The sequence below is a fragment of the Helicoverpa armigera genome, chromosome 12 (genome assembly GCF_030705265.1).
Source record: "Helicoverpa armigera isolate CAAS_96S chromosome 12, ASM3070526v1, whole genome shotgun sequence".
Classification (NCBI taxonomy): Eukaryota; Metazoa; Arthropoda; class Insecta; order Lepidoptera; family Noctuidae; genus Helicoverpa; species Helicoverpa armigera.
Window position 1 is genome coordinate 10,544,901 of NC_087131.1, and position 16,069 is coordinate 10,560,969.

General features: G+C 34.6%; 1 protein-coding gene across 1 annotated transcript in view; it reads left to right on the top strand.

Annotated features, from left to right (window-relative positions):
* LOC110374330 (tolloid-like protein 1) overlaps positions 1-16,069 on the top strand; it is an 85,630-nt gene continuing 69,561 nt past the window's right edge. The window contains exon 1 of the mRNA XM_064037163.1: positions 1-99. The gene's annotated coding sequence lies outside the window, so the exon portion shown is untranslated. The remainder of the gene's footprint in view (positions 100-16,069) is intronic.

The following is a 16,069-nucleotide window of genomic DNA, read 5'->3' on the forward strand; positions in this document are numbered from 1 at the left end:
GGTCAGTCGGAGCGCGTCGTTCGGTCGCACCGATCCTGTCGCTGGGCCCGCCCGCCCAGACGCGATCTAAGTTCCCGCGTGATCAGTGCTTTTGTATCGGTGAGTATTTTTCGTAGTTTGTACCTATATTATTTTAGTTTGTGAGTTGTTTGTTAATTTATGGTATTAATTTGGGAGGACAATTTTACCTAAATTAGATGAAGTAATTGGACGAGGTTATAATAATCTTTCGATAGCTGATATTTTTCATGAACTTAAGTTTGTAGAAGTTTTAGTACAAAGTAACAGAAAATGAATTACGAAAATATTTATTAGTTGAAATTGGAAAAAAACACTGAACAGATTTTGATAAAGGGAATCTGTGTTTTTAAAGACTACCTACATTATAAAAAGGTAGTTTTAAATCAAATGCATTATAATGACGTTTGTAGGCGTAACATTCTATTAATTATTCCTTGGCCTAATAAATAATGTTATATCTGATAATCGCCAATTTTTCTCAAGACATAGTCGTAACCCAAGAATGGCATAGTGTTAAGTCATAATGTATTACTTTTTCCTCTATAACATGAGTAGGTAATGGCTACACGGCTCATAGGCATTGAGCCAAGAGGTCGTTACGAAGCGTGACCTTTATGCTACAAATTATGGTGTTCCATACAGGATAAAATGGACCCTTTTTCGACACTACGTAATGAGGTAGATGTTTTAAGGTACCTTTGTATTTTGAGATGGAAATAATGAGTAGGTTTGTTCCTTTTTAGTTTGAAAAGAATTGATGTAAAAAAATTGCTTATAAATAATACCTACGTGGGTTCATTAGTCTGAAAATAAATATGTGTGTGAACAAAAATCTTTTTTAATTCAGTTGTAAATTGAAACAAATAAAAAAAGTTAAAGTTCTGTAAAATTATATGGTAATTTTAAGTACTTTGTAATAGCTTCTTAAGCGATACTCCACTTAAAAATCATCAAATCGCAATAAATTCCTCAAACGCAAAACTTATCGCAATATATTCTTAAGTAAAAACCTTTCTCGAGCCTCCGACCTTATCTCCTTAAAATCTTCGAACCTTAACCGCCGTGTTACCTCCGCAAAAAATTAATACACCCTATTAATTTAATACACCCTATTAAATTCTAATCTCCCTCGATCGAGGCGGAACCCACCCACTTTGTAATGAAAAAAACTGATCTTATCTCCTCCGATTCAATTTCCAAGTCTTGTAGATTGTTCACAAGTAATTAATATAGTCCGGTAATCCAGAGTTGTTGGCGAATCGCATCGGCTTTTGTTGAGCACTCTTTTTATTGATTACTGCTTTGTGCAGCTTATTGATATCTGAAGTTTTATACTTGTAGAGGTACTTATATTACACCACTTGAAGCTAGGACCAATTCAGTATATCCATGTTTTATAAACGATTTTAAAATCTCTACATAATATTATGTTGAGAAATGCTCATCTCTAAGTGAAAACACTTATCACTTCTTCACATACACTGATAAAGTTGCAAACTTGTTACTGAAAAAGAAGTCCACATATTTATGTTAAAAAAGAAAAACACCCGAATCAAACATTGTTTATACCCATCACGAAATAAATGAAGGCGTCCAAAATTGGTTTTTAAATAACGCAAGTTCCTTTACACTCCAAATTAAGGCGGTAGATTGGCCCAATAAAAAAGTGCTTGATCTCAAATTGAGTGTTTTGTTCAGGCGAATGGTCCAGAGAAATTCAATCTCCCAAGCCTGTTTGTGTCACCGTATTCGTGTACCATTTTAGACTTTATTGGTTTAGGATTTTATACGTTGGGGACGAAGGGGGAATGCTAATTTCTGAGCGGATTGTGATTCCGTAGGATGCTTTATAAGTCGTTACGCTGGCTGCAGGTTGGAGGAATTCCAAGTGGAGCTATTGATTGATATCGTTTCACTGAAATGTGGAAGTGACGTGCTTACTGTTCTGATGGCTTTTCATTGGAATGTTTGTTTGATGTTAACGTCATAAGAAGTAAATCATAGAGATGAAAGTGTATTGAATGCGGAATTAAAAGGTACCGTCGATGTCTGGTAAGCTTATCAATGTTGTTCGAATACTGCTTCATTGGTATAGTGGTTATCAAAGCGAATGTTGAGTAAGAGGCTTAAGTTTTGACGTCCATAACGAACATGTGACTCAAACATTTCCAATTATTATTGTTCTGACTCTGTCACTAATCAAATGAATACCATGTACCACTTCGCCATTGCGGTAACGGCTTTCCGTGAAAGCAACATTTAGTTTGTCAAAGGCAACTAATCCCAGATGTCGAAATACCAACATATAATAGGCTGGAGTCACGGAGGAAGGAAAGATGAGCGGAGATACCATAATGCAGGTAGGACAGGCACTTTCTTTTAGGTCAAATACTTGACCTTTAAAAACCTTGACCAAAGCGATCAGTTAAAGTAAACTAAGTAAGCGTTCTTGTTCCTTGAGACATCTGTCAACGATTTTTGGTATTACAAAAATGATCAGGTTCAAAGAAGGCGTGTTAGGACAAAGTAACGTTCCTCGTCCCTAGCATACCTGCATTTTGGCGCGCTTCTTTCTTAGGAGATTTTCCGATATGTCACCTCCGCTAGTCATTTTGTTCTCCGTGGTTAAAGTACACAAGTTGTTTCGGTCAGTTCGCCTATAACTTTCGAGTGCGGAAATCGTGCCAACTGGTACACCGATTTGGAGAACATTAATCGAAAATCTAAAAGCCGGTGGGCGGTGTTGCACTAATTAATGGACGTCAAAGCCAGGTTTGAATGCAAAGGTCCCCTGTGGTTGGCCAAATGGTCTTATTTTGGTGTAACTGTGTAGGTTGCAAAGATTCAACAGTTTTTTTTTGCGGTAAGGTAGGCTGGTAATAAACGGTTACTACAAAAATAATGGGTTTCTACAATGTTGTTATGATGGTACCTACTTCTGAAAAAAGTACGTTTTATTTTTTATTTTAATGTAGCGCTAAGCTAGAAGATCCTGAAAACAACTCTATACTTATTTGAACATAGAAGCACGTAATAATGATAACGTATACCTTTGAATATCTTCTATAATACTTACCTAATAATTTATTGAGATTTTCAAGGTTTTTCTTTTAAATACGTAGCTCTACTTAATTTGATTGCCATCAATAGTAGGTACATTGGAACTTGCACATTTCGACAGTGGGCGGCAAGTGAAATATTATTGGAATTCCTATATCCAGATAATCCGGGGCTGCCGCTCGTGACGTCACCCTGACCTTTCACGACAGTTCCTTGTAATAACGGAATCTGACTGCTGTTTTATTGGACTGTTTATCAATCGATTTGTACGTTTTCTTTACTAATATAAGTAAATCTACAAATGTACTCTGTTTTGTATTATTTGTTGAAGTGTTTCTGTGGATGTATCTCTTTTTAAACAAAAGATACTAAAATTGGTGTTCGCACTTATTATTGAAGAAATGCTAATGTAAAAAGTCTACAGTACCTACATACAATGCCGTAGGGTAATATTGCACCAAAAAATATGTAGGTACTTTTGGTTGGTTTCCAAATGACCTAAAATAACTTTTCGTTTCCTAGTTACATAGGAAATAATTTAGACGTCTATTGTCTCCTTACTCAAACTCAAATAATATATTTTAAAGTTTCAATTAAAATAGAGCTTTTGTATGATACTAAAGAGCAGTCTTAAATAATATTACGTAGTAATTTAGGATGGAGCGTTTAAAAATAAGAAAAATAATATCAGTTTCGCCCGTAGCTATGATGGTGAGCAAAAAAGAATCTTCAAAGCTGGGTGCGGATTTCGGACTGCGAGATACCGTAGGTTACCTACCACGTATCCTGTATTTTTTCTTTTATTTCTACGGCATTTTTTGGTCATTGCGGCCAGGATGCGAATTTTAGAATGCTTTATGTTTCGTTTGATTCTCCTGCGGTCAGATTGCATGTAACTTTATGTTTTTGCGTCTTGACGACTAGTACTTGCTAGGAGGTTACCTTCTAGCCGACTTATGTATTGTCTTGCTCTATGTGTTTAGCCTCAATACATGGATGCCAACAGCTAGGTATGTTAAGAAGGTTCTTTGTATAATTCAAATATTTATTTGCATCTAACGACTGCCTATGGAGTACGTGGACCAACATAATCAATCAAATATCAGAAGAAATATTTAATAACATATTTGGAGGGTTTGAAAATCTCAAGAAATTCTCACGTGTCATCCATTAAAACGTAATGGCAACATGTATTAACTTGGCCATCAATGGCTCGGTCTAATAGCCTTACATTAGGCCCACTAGTGTCCGCTAATAGTTTGACCCATGCCTTATATTAGTTTACTTCAGAAAAGTAAACTTGCTTACATTATGAGCTTGGGTAAATTTTGGGGTAGCTCGTTTTGTAGTTAACTATCGTTATTTTAAATAGAATTAATATGACAGGTTTGTTATATCAAATCATTGTATGTAGATATGTCTTTAGAAGTTTTGTCTTATCGAATTGTTATAAGGAAAAAAATAAGTATACCACGGAGGGACGAAGGTTTTTTATTGTCCAACGAAAACACAGATCGGTATACTGATGTGTTCATGAATTAAAAAAATAAAAACACAAATCATGCTCATGTGAACTGTATAACAAAATAATAAATATTACATTTGCTTATTTCTGAGAAAATAAATAACATAGTAGCCTATAAACACATTTATTATTTTGCTTGATCCAATTTCTCAAAACCACAATAAATAAACTAAAAGTAATTTCGATGTCAGTCTAGTCCATGAAAACAATGGCTGGAAATAATTCATAATAGATTAAATTCTTGACCTCGTCGAATAGTTTTCCACATAAGTTGGTCTGACGTTCACCTTCAACGTCTGTCATGAAGTTCAGACGGTTAACACTCGGTAGTAAAGGCATAAATTCACTTCAGTATATCGGTCTGGTTAAGTATTTTGGTAAATATAAAATAATTACTATCTAATCTTAATCTTATATGTACATATTTGATTGTTTGACATAGAAACACTTTTGTGCGAAAAATTGTGGGTAGGTACCCAATTTAATTAGTGTGGAATTGTTAGAAGTGTCAGAACACAAGAAGGTACTTCGTATGAAATTAGATAAATTACAGTTGATTGACATTCGTAACAGAATCAATTCACCGACGTTTAGGTATCTTCGATACCTTTTGGATACTTCACTTTCTCCAATTTAGTTTAATAATACAAGTGGATAATGTACTTATAACAAAAACACAAAAAAAAAACATTTATCTTAATTACGACCAGTTTATTATTTCAGCACTTTTAGGTTTTTGTCTATTCCTAAATCCCAGGTCCCGGATCAATTCTCGATACGATACCATATATTTTAGTAAAATCTACAAGCTCCCGTGAGGCCTCGAAGTTTTTTTGTAGACTGGTAGCCGTGTTTTACACGTGGTCCAAAAAATTATAATTACTTACACTTTCTACAGCGCAAACAAAAAAAAACTAAGTAAATAAATTAGAGCAATTACGACGACCCACGTTCCGTTTTACAAAATTCACAAAGAACTGTATTCAGTAAAGCTTCTTTACACAAAATCGTTATTGAACTGTATTTTGTAAATAAATTGTATAGGTACGTGGGTGTGTAATAAAGTTATCGGGACCAAATAATTTTGGGTAACTATCGTACATAGGTAAAATGTAAATTTTGGGTAAATGTGTTTGGGTGTAGGTGTTTTGTCTAAAGAAACATGTACACAACTTATTTTGTGAAAATACATATAAAGAGTCGAAATTAATTACTTACATTGTGTAAGTACGACTGAATTTGTACTAAATATAAGGTTCAGCTTACTTTTTGTGCCTCAAAAGTTAATCGATTGAGATACAACCTGACTTATTTCCAGTCTATCTTTTTGGCTTCTGTTTCGTAACGACCAAAGATGTTCAAATGACAGCCGTGGCTTACCAATTTAATGATACATGGTGGAACTCGTTATGACATAGATGGTCACCCACCCACGGACCACCGCTCCAAGCGTTGCTTAACCTTTTGAAAGATTGACTGGTACTATGGCTATTACTTGGCCACGAGCTCCTCAAATCTGTTGGTACTACAAAAATACTATCAAAATCAAGTTGGTAGTTGAGGAAAAATTATGAACGAACGCAGGCTTCCTGGAAGTAATCCCCTCAGGTATTTTCCGGATAATTGGTGAATTAGGCACATTTATACGACGAGTTATTTTTAGAATAGTTGTTCATTTATAAGGACCGTGTTATTTTTTTCAGGTAACCTTTTCTGTCGTATGTGACAGCAGGTTTCTATAACTGATGTATTCATATAGCTTCATATAGCTCCATGTCAGGCACAGAAGTTCACCGTAAGTTTATAAAAGATAGAGAACGTCCAAATAGTAGAGCTCTTGATTGAAGATTTCCAGTTTCCCTTATATAAACTGACAAAACTTGATAAGTATATCACTAGGGATAGAAAGACTGATTAGCACCTATGAAGCGGATTAGCGTAACACATTTTCCTAGTATATACCATAGCAGTTAAGTTTACCAGCAACAATGTAACGAAGTAATTACCAGCGCGACCTCAGGTACAGGTTAGCGGGAAATCGCTTTAGTTTCGCCGATGCATTGCAGTGACTTTAGTGAAGGCTTAGTGCCAATGGTTTCCATATACCTTTGATTAATAAGTATCAAAGCTATGTATTATGTGCTGATTATAATGTTAGCATTGTGTTGGATCAGTGCTAATTAGGTATATTGGGATTGCTTTGCATTCATTTTTTTTCGTAAATATGGTCAATGATGATTGATAAAAGCTTGTGTGCAGTTCACTATGAAGTTTTATGGTTTTTTTATTTATCTGTAAAACAGTACCTACTTACTGCATTCAAAACTGAGGAAAATTATGAACACAATGTAAAATGTTTGTAAGTATTGTTAAGGGAACGACAACCCTATTTTATGTAAGCTTAAATTATCAAATGGCAAACTGAACGATACAAAACTAAAATAGTAAAATAGCTGTGTAACAACTACATTTGAAACAAACTACTGAAAGCTCAAGCATAATCACAACTTCACGTACACACGATGTCAGTACCCTGTAATCTAGGGGCTAATTAAAAATTTCCACTCTGTTCACACGGTGCGTGAGAGCTCCTTCTGCGTACCACTTGTGTTTATAGTGTACCACAGAAAAAAAAACATTTTCCTAGGAACACCCTAGGATATCTTTTTTCAGTGGCTTAGAATAATATTTTTGGTAAAACGCTATTCTTTTATTTGAGGTTTTTGTTCTTCTGGTTGCGATCTAAATTAAAAACCGACTACCAAAAAGTTAACTAGTTTCAAAACTATTTTAAAAATAGAGGCGAACTTCACAAAACACTGTAAGGGACAAAACGTTTTTCACATGACTGTGAACTTTGTGTCTGTACGTCTATTGCCTGTGTTTATTATACGTGACAATAATAGTACATTAAATTCAATACACAGACATCTTGTATATTATTATCTCTTACACTCCCATAACCCACCTACATTTATCAGTAATTCGAAGATTAACCCCTCCAGTCATCCAAACAAAATGTAACACAGCTCATCACCCGCAAAACAGGGTTAACCTTGTGCGTAACCAGAGAAAGCTTGAAATATCGCGACCGACTGAATGTGTTCCCCAACCCGGCTGCCGCTGACAGACCATTAATTTATATCGATTATATACCGATATATCGATGTTATATCGATTTTTGGAACGCTCAACCTGCGAATGTCTGTGGCAGGTTGATATTTTGCCGTTTAACTGTTTAGACGGTACGTTAGACCTCGATTGCTCGATAATGTTGCTAGAGTATAAAATGTAAGGTCAGGTTTAATATTGCGTGTTTGCTTTGTTTCGTTAGCTTGCCTTTGAGTTAGAAATGATATAGGAGTAAGTTAGTGTTTTCGTGAAACGGGTCAGTAAGCCAAACAGTTTTGCGAAATTGTTTATTTGAAAATTATGAACAGAAAACAATGATCGAGACATTATTTAAATGCCTATACCTGGTATTAAGACACTAACCTATTAGAAACTTTTTTGACGTTGTGTAAGTTTACAGAATTCAAAAGAAACAGACGCAGTAAATGGTATTTAACTAGAATTAGCAAAGAAACTTATAACGAGAAACTGCGGAAATTCTCCAATAAAACTTATTTGATATGCGCTAAGCAAACTTAACCGTTGTTCTGAGATGGCTGTTTATTAAATTACTGATTTATTTTGTGCTTTATTTTGGGCTCAACCTCTGAAGGGTTATTACGGTAATTATATCAGGCTGACGCGTCAGGAAGTTGAGTAATTAATTGTAATAATCTTAGGAGACGGCGCAGGAGCGGCGAAAGAATTAATTGTCTCTTTGAATATACAAACTCGTGGTTGTATGTGGCTGTGTTTGTTTTTGTTTATGGTTTGTTACAAGCTGGAAATAAAATCAGTGGTTCTATTTTTAAATATTTTAAAATTAGAACACTAAAGAAAATTAAAAAAAAAAAACACTTTTTAAAATGAATCACTTTCGCCATGGTGAAATAACATTGTCTATTTGCTTTTTAAGTTGAATTAGGATAAAATTATCTCGACATCGATTACCAAATATCATCATCGATTTATCAGTACCTACCAGATGCCAACACTTTTTCACTTGCCATGTGTCCATCAGGGTTGTCGGTTCACTTTCAAGTGCACCTGACTGTTTAAAACAAATGAATGAGCGAGACGACAAAGCCGGTAGTCTGGTGACACCCTTGGCGCTTTTTTTAAGTAGTGAAAAGGAACGAGGGACAGTGACAAATTAATTTGAATTTAGAATTTATATACGGAACTGTTTCGATGAAGGTGTTCTTTTGTTTTAAATTAAAAGGTTGTGTTGTGGCTGTTCGGCTGATTGATGCTTTGTAAAAAGTTCCGTGATGATTGACGAAATTTTTTCAACTATGCCTACGCCTGTATAATTAGTTAGCATGATAGGTGAATAGTTTTTTGATCAGCTAAAGTTACACCCAAGTTTCGATACAACTTCTTCCGCACCCGGATAAGAAGCTAAAATATCCATACTTTGCTAATAACATTATCTAATATTAAAAGGAAAAATATATTTTTGGCACCCATATTGCCTTCAATAAAATTTTTCGTCTTTCTATCCTCAAGCATTTCACACCACTCAACATTTTAGCATGATGAAGCCAATAAGCGTACTAATTTTAAAAGGCAAAGCAAACGAACCAGCTCGCCTATCACCATCGGTGTCCAATTAATGGGCATCGTAGTCCGGATCAAAGAGATGGCTATCTATCTCGACACGGATATGACACGTTCTGCTTTGTACTGCATTTCGGCACATTTGTCACTGTTTTGTGAGTCTAAACGTATGTAATACGTATGAGGGAGGTAAGCAAATACATCCCCACAAGTTGTCTGAAAAAGATCGCTCTTGCCGATAAGACCACCCACTACGTCACATATTTGGATTGGTGAACCTGATAAAGTATATATATCTGTCTATCTCACAATAGTGAAATGGCGAATTATTTTGTGAAATAATGAAAACACTTAGGTATAATTTGTCAAAATAAAAATAACACGCAATATGGCTTTTGTATCCCCATAAAGCAGAAAAGCACGCGGGTTTTATTTCTGTTTACATTAATTCTAAAAAAAGCAAAAGTAGGTCAGCACCATAATTTAGCACGAAAGCCTTAGTGATCCTACGATTACTTCGAATAATTAAATTCGTGTGCTAAAAAAGAACAATATAGCCAAAGCTTAAAAGAACTTGGGAAGCGCCTGACAAATGCCAAGATAAAGTGTTGGAGATAGAACGGTATTATGTGTACTCCGCTTTAAAATTTTATACAATTTCTTTAATGGAAAGGATTAAAAAAAAACTTTAAATAGAGAGCTTGTTAAAGGATGAAAATTAATCAAAATATTTTGTAGGGTTAGAAGCTCTCTAAAAATAGAGCCAATAAAACAAGAACCGAAATATTTTAATAGCCAGTGCCTTATTCTCGGAACACGAAAATATCTCAAATAACACGAAAAAAAAACGACCTCCAGACTTATAAACGAATCGACAGGAAACTAACAAGTATAAGTCAGCGGAATCCCCCGTCGCTCCAAAAACGGGATTAAACTTTTAACAAGAAATGAAATCACTTCGCAAATCGTCCGGAAATAAAAAGGTAGGGGGGGGGGTGACTCATTATTCGGGGATGAAAGCGGCAGACGTCTAAACACGCTCGTCGCGACTAGATTTACATTTTTATTAAGATACGCCTTCGTAACAAAATTCTGGTTGAAAAAATGTTTGCTTTAAGGTCCGTTGGCTGGTTTTGCGACGCCCTCAAGGCTTTTTTTTTTTAATCTTTATTTTTTAATTGGGGGTTTTTATCCACAAGGATACGCCAACCCCATTGTACCTTAAACAATATAAATGCACTTAAAAATACTTAACTAATACAAAACAAAAAAAAAAACCATTACAGATCTGAGATTATTGCCAGCCTACACAGCTGTTTTGCTAGATCAGATTTAGGGTATGCCAATATCGTCTGAATTATGCCAATGTCTAACCTATTTAAGCCGTAATCTCTTTCCAGTTTCTCTCTCTCAATCTTATTTTTAAAACATTCCATTAACAAATGTTGAACATCCTCAAGTTTATTACATGTAATACAATTTGGTGATTCAACTTTTTTCATCAGATACGCAAACTTTGCTGTTGGGTAGTGTCCCGATCTGAGTCTCATAGCTGTTTTTACATAATATCTACCCAGTCTGCCATCATCAAACCACGGATAACGAGGGGGCTCATGCTGAATGGTCTTATAACAAATACCTTTTACTTCCGATTTTTTATTAAAATGATTTTTCCAAAACTCGTGACATTTCAATTTAAATTATCTTTCACTTTTCACTACAGGGATTGTAGCAAGAGGGAGAACAGTTACAATTTGCTGATAATTAGGTACTGCAATATGATTTTTTTCTAATATGAATACCTAAAAGCGTTACTTTATAATATTTCATTTAGCTGATCATAGCGCTAATACTAGATATGAATGTATAACTAGCGGGAACTCCTGAAATATGAATAAAAATCTGTTGTCTGTATGTGTGCGGATTTGGTAGATTTGATTCCTGAGTTATTTAACTTCACTCTTGCTCGCTATGAAATTTGATGAAACTTGAAATGCGCTTTATATTGTCTCAACCACGTATAATCTTGTTGTTTCTAACTTCTGACGTGACGCATACTTTCTTTGCATAAGAATAATGCGTCATGCATTTCACGTCACTTATTCCATATTGAACTTAGTCTTCTTATAGATAAAGATATATTTATTTTGCAAATATGAGTATATAATCGGCACGAATTTTGAGCTGTGACCTTCACCTGCGCAGAAGTAATTTATTGGGTCCCTTTTGTGGTATGAAGTGAGGCGCGGGGGTGGGCTAAAACGGTGATTAGCCCGCAGTGCATCGCGTCATAGTCGTCACTCGGGATTGGTTCTTTGCTAATAAATCACTTCTGCGCAGATGTAGGTCAGAGCTCAAGATTCGTGCCGACAACTATACAAAAGTAAATGGCGTTATTAAATAGAACGCTATACAATTAATCAATATTTAAAAAAAAGCGAATTTATATGGTAAATGAGAGTAATTCCTACACGAGGTATATTGCAGTTAAGCGAAGATAATTGTTTAAAACTGATAACAATCGCTTGCATTTAAATGGCTGCCTTGCAATTTGTTGCGTCTGCTTTAATGGACCGAAGTAATTGTGCGGCCTCAATGGTTTTGTTTGCCTGTTTATAGATATTTATTAATTTATACGTATAACGCATCATTCAGGAGTACTTATTGGTGGTTTTGTGCTTAAAAGGATTTTAAGTTGTTATTTTTTATGTCAGCTGAAAGTCCACAGATGAATGATTTAATAACTTTAAATGATGTGTGAATTATTTAAGCTATTATTTGAAATTATATACGAGTACATAACCTTCCCAAGTTGTTGCAGATGAGTCAAAAGCCTACAGCAAATTGTTTAGAAAAACTTACGAAAACTGAGGTTACTTAAATAAAAAACTAAGCAAAACGGTAGCTACGCACTAACCGTAGCATACTTATCATACATCAGCTTAAAACTAGCTTAAATATTTTTTTAGCTTATGAATTTTTCTGCCATAAATTAACTTCCCAAGGCCTTCACATCATTAAATAATTAAGTAAGTCATTTGAAAGCACGCCAGCTGTTGTCAACATTATGATCAACTTTAATATTATACAGTTTTTGATGGATGAGCGATGTCACAGAAACACGAACTTTATTAACGTATATTCGTCCATTATTGGCAAACAAGCCTGTTTATATAACTTTTGTATTCATGCTTGTCAATTTTTGTATGGAATAATTTCCAAACATGACCCAGGAAAATTACTGTACCTCGAAATTAAAGTATCTTTTTAAGAGTTATAAATTGGAACATGGAAATCGAGAAAGATAACTGATTCTTGAGACTTAACCAAAACTTGGATATCTCATAATGTGAACAAACATTTCTCTTAGAATATAACAAGTAATAAATAGATTTAATCCCTGAAACATGGTAGTTTAACAAAGAGAATAAAAAAAAAGAAAATTGGATTGTTCACCGGTAGTTTACCCAAAAGAGTGTAAGCGTTGACCGGCTAGAAAGCAAAGCCTATCCTTTGACCAAAAGTAAACGCCAGCCTCTAGGCCATGGAAACTGACAACTTTTCAACTAACCGTTTTGTAGGAAAACATTATTTTTTAAGTCCTGTTTTGTTACAAAGCTTTGTCTCCAGAATAAAGACTATGGGCCTTCTTTGTTTATTAAGTTCTCTTATTATAAACTGTGAATTTAAAATCGCATCTACTTAAGATCCGCATTAAAACTTAAATTATCAACCAAATCGTTTAGAACAGTAAAACTATTTAAAACAATGAAACACCGCTATCACCAATTACTTCGTTCACGTTCATTTGAGCAATCACAAAAGCGTGTATTGCTGAAACTCAACAACTCTTATATTATCATGAAATGGTATAATGCACGGAGTAAGGAAAGATGAGCGGAGATGCCATAATGCAGGTAGGTCAGGCGCCTTTTACTAGGTCCAATACGTATGGTAAGCGTGACCAAAACGATCAGTTACGAGTGAATTAACGAGGTGTTTGAGTTCTTGGGGACATTTGTCATCTATTGTTGGTATAACAAATGGGCAGGTACCAAAGAAGGCGTAAAAAGTAACGTTCCTCGTCCCTTGCACACCTGCATTTTGGCAAGCTACTTTCTTAGGAGATTTTCCGCTATAGCACCTCCGCGAGTAATGTTGTTCTCTGTGGTATAATCTCACTCTTTATTTTCAGTCCATTTAAGGCACCAATCCAGTGTAAGTTGAGATATTTCTGCTATTCATTTTACGTTCCCACCCGTCTCGGTTTTATAGCCATCGTTAGACGGTATTTCCATGTCTTGCTATTGAAAGATATGGTCACAGTTTCTTGTCCTTGCTTTTTTCTATTTTAATAGGCGAGTGGACACAAACTGCAATCTCTACCTACGTTAGAACCTATTTATCTTGTAAATCGTCTCTTAGATAGAAAACTTCGGACATGCAACTTTTTCTAAATTTTATATTGCGTTTCTTGGAAAGAGATGTCGCAAAGCACATCATCATCTTCATTTTGAAAAGTTGAGTTTTTCACTGTTAAAGTTTTTTCTCTAAAGCGCTGAAGATAAAGGTAAATTATTTGGAAATATGGGAATAATACACGTGACACAGATACATTTTAATGGTTCACCCATATACATAGAGACATAGGATCGTCCACAAAATAATAACAGACAGGCATAATCCACAAAATAATGTTTTTGGAGTCTTCACCTTGCATAGAAACTTTAAAATCTTTGTTCTAAATCTAACACATACTTTCGTCAAACCACGTTTCGTGGTCTGGGCTTTTGCTTAGTTTGTATTGAACAGATTGCTATCGGTTTTAACTCGGTTTTGATTCGCTTTCATAACGCGATTGAGGCAGTGAGTTTTGATAACAATTTGATTTGTATTGATTGACTCGAAGGCACGGTTCATAAAGTTCACTCAAATACAATTATCGGTCTGAGCTGTCGGCGAATATTTCAAATTATTCGCTGTTTGATTGATGAATAGAATAAACAGATTTATTTAGAAGATGAGAGAGAAATGTAGGATCATGGATACACTTTCAAACCTACACATAAAATGGTTCAGTCAGCCTAAATTCTTCAATTTAAAGTAAAATTTATTCATAGCCTATCTTAGCTGTAAGTGTAGTAGCGTCCTTAACACACTATTCACTTTAACGACTATTTTTGGAGCGAGAAGATTTAAGTAATGGGCTTAATTAAAAATACTCGTGCGAATGACTTTGTGATGGCCTGTCAGTTTTATGACGCTCCCGAAATGACGAGATTCAGCCACTGAAAATACGACCTCTTCAAATAATTATTTCGTTCATTTAATTTTTTTTTTATTCATTAAGTGCAGCTGTAATAAATTTTGAATGCTTTGAGTTTAATGCCGACATGGTCCAATTAATTTATACAAAAGACTTAACTTGGTATTTCATTATTATTTTCTGTCATCTAATTTAAATTAGAAAATCCTATTATATTATTAGAGTTTGTCTTAGGAAGTTGTTAGCTCCCTAACCAGACTTCCCTCTATTTTCTTTGAAAGTTAGAACCAAAACATGTAAACTACACCACGACCCACAAAAAGCACCTTGTGGGGATTGAAATACTATTAGGACTATTAGAGCATAAGTTGGAACATAGGAAGGGACTACTTTAATACCAAAACATTTATATCCCCCATCAAAGAAAAACCAATAAATTCATCTGTCGAAAATACCATCAAACCTTAATCGGTCGTCTCGCGAACTACAAAATTCCGAAGTTCAATACAAAAAGGTAGAAAATTCGCATTACTTCCGAATTTCGACTCGTCATGTTGGCCATATGACGAGGGTCGACTATTATTCAGTATTTATATAGAAATAAATCTCCGACCTATCGAGAAACGTTGCCGTTTAGATATAATTTTGTATTAATGGACGACAATTTGCGGGTTCGTGTAAAGATGGGACTTTCAAAGTTGCCTAGGCGTCTTGTTGATAAAGGCTGTAATGTTGGAAAAGGAAAAGGAATGGGTATTATAATTATAAAATCGATCCATGATTGTATGTGTGTTTTAAAATCTGAACTTAAAGTAATTACGAAAGAAAATTAAAGCCAATTTTATTACTCAGTGTTTTTAAAATGATCAACTATTTAAAATAAGGTTTGCTAGGTATTTACTTTAGTAGGGTGCAAACATAAAATCAATATTATATAGGTAATTATATAGAATGAAAGGTAAATCCCTCCAATGTTATTTTAACAGCACTTTCAAAGACGTATTTCTTTTTCTTCAATAAATGGTATTTTTACAAATCACCCAAAACAATATTTAAGTAAAAAAACAATGGATGAAATGCGTCGTCTGTCCGTCAAGCAGAATTTATTCGGCGTTGAGTCGACAGGGAAATAAATCCCGTTGAAATGTGACTGAATTCACTCGAAGAAAAATGTCTAAGATTTTATGAGCTACTTTTTGTGTAAGAAGTGTTTTTTGTAATAAGTAAAAGCTGGAGATTTGAGAGATGCATTAGGATATTGTTTTGCTTAGAAAATATAGTAGGTATATTGTATCGTTTCAGTGTTAAAATTGCAAAGATCCTATAATAAAAAAAGTGTTGTGATTGGAGCTCATAGACAAAAGAGTTTGAGAGACTGTATTAACACACAAAAATATACGAACAATATCACCGTCCCTATCTACTAATATTAATGATTCTTCGTTTTTTCAATGATTTTAATACAATACCAAAAACATTATACTTTTGTGACCACCATACATACCTTTCAAAATAACACAACAGTA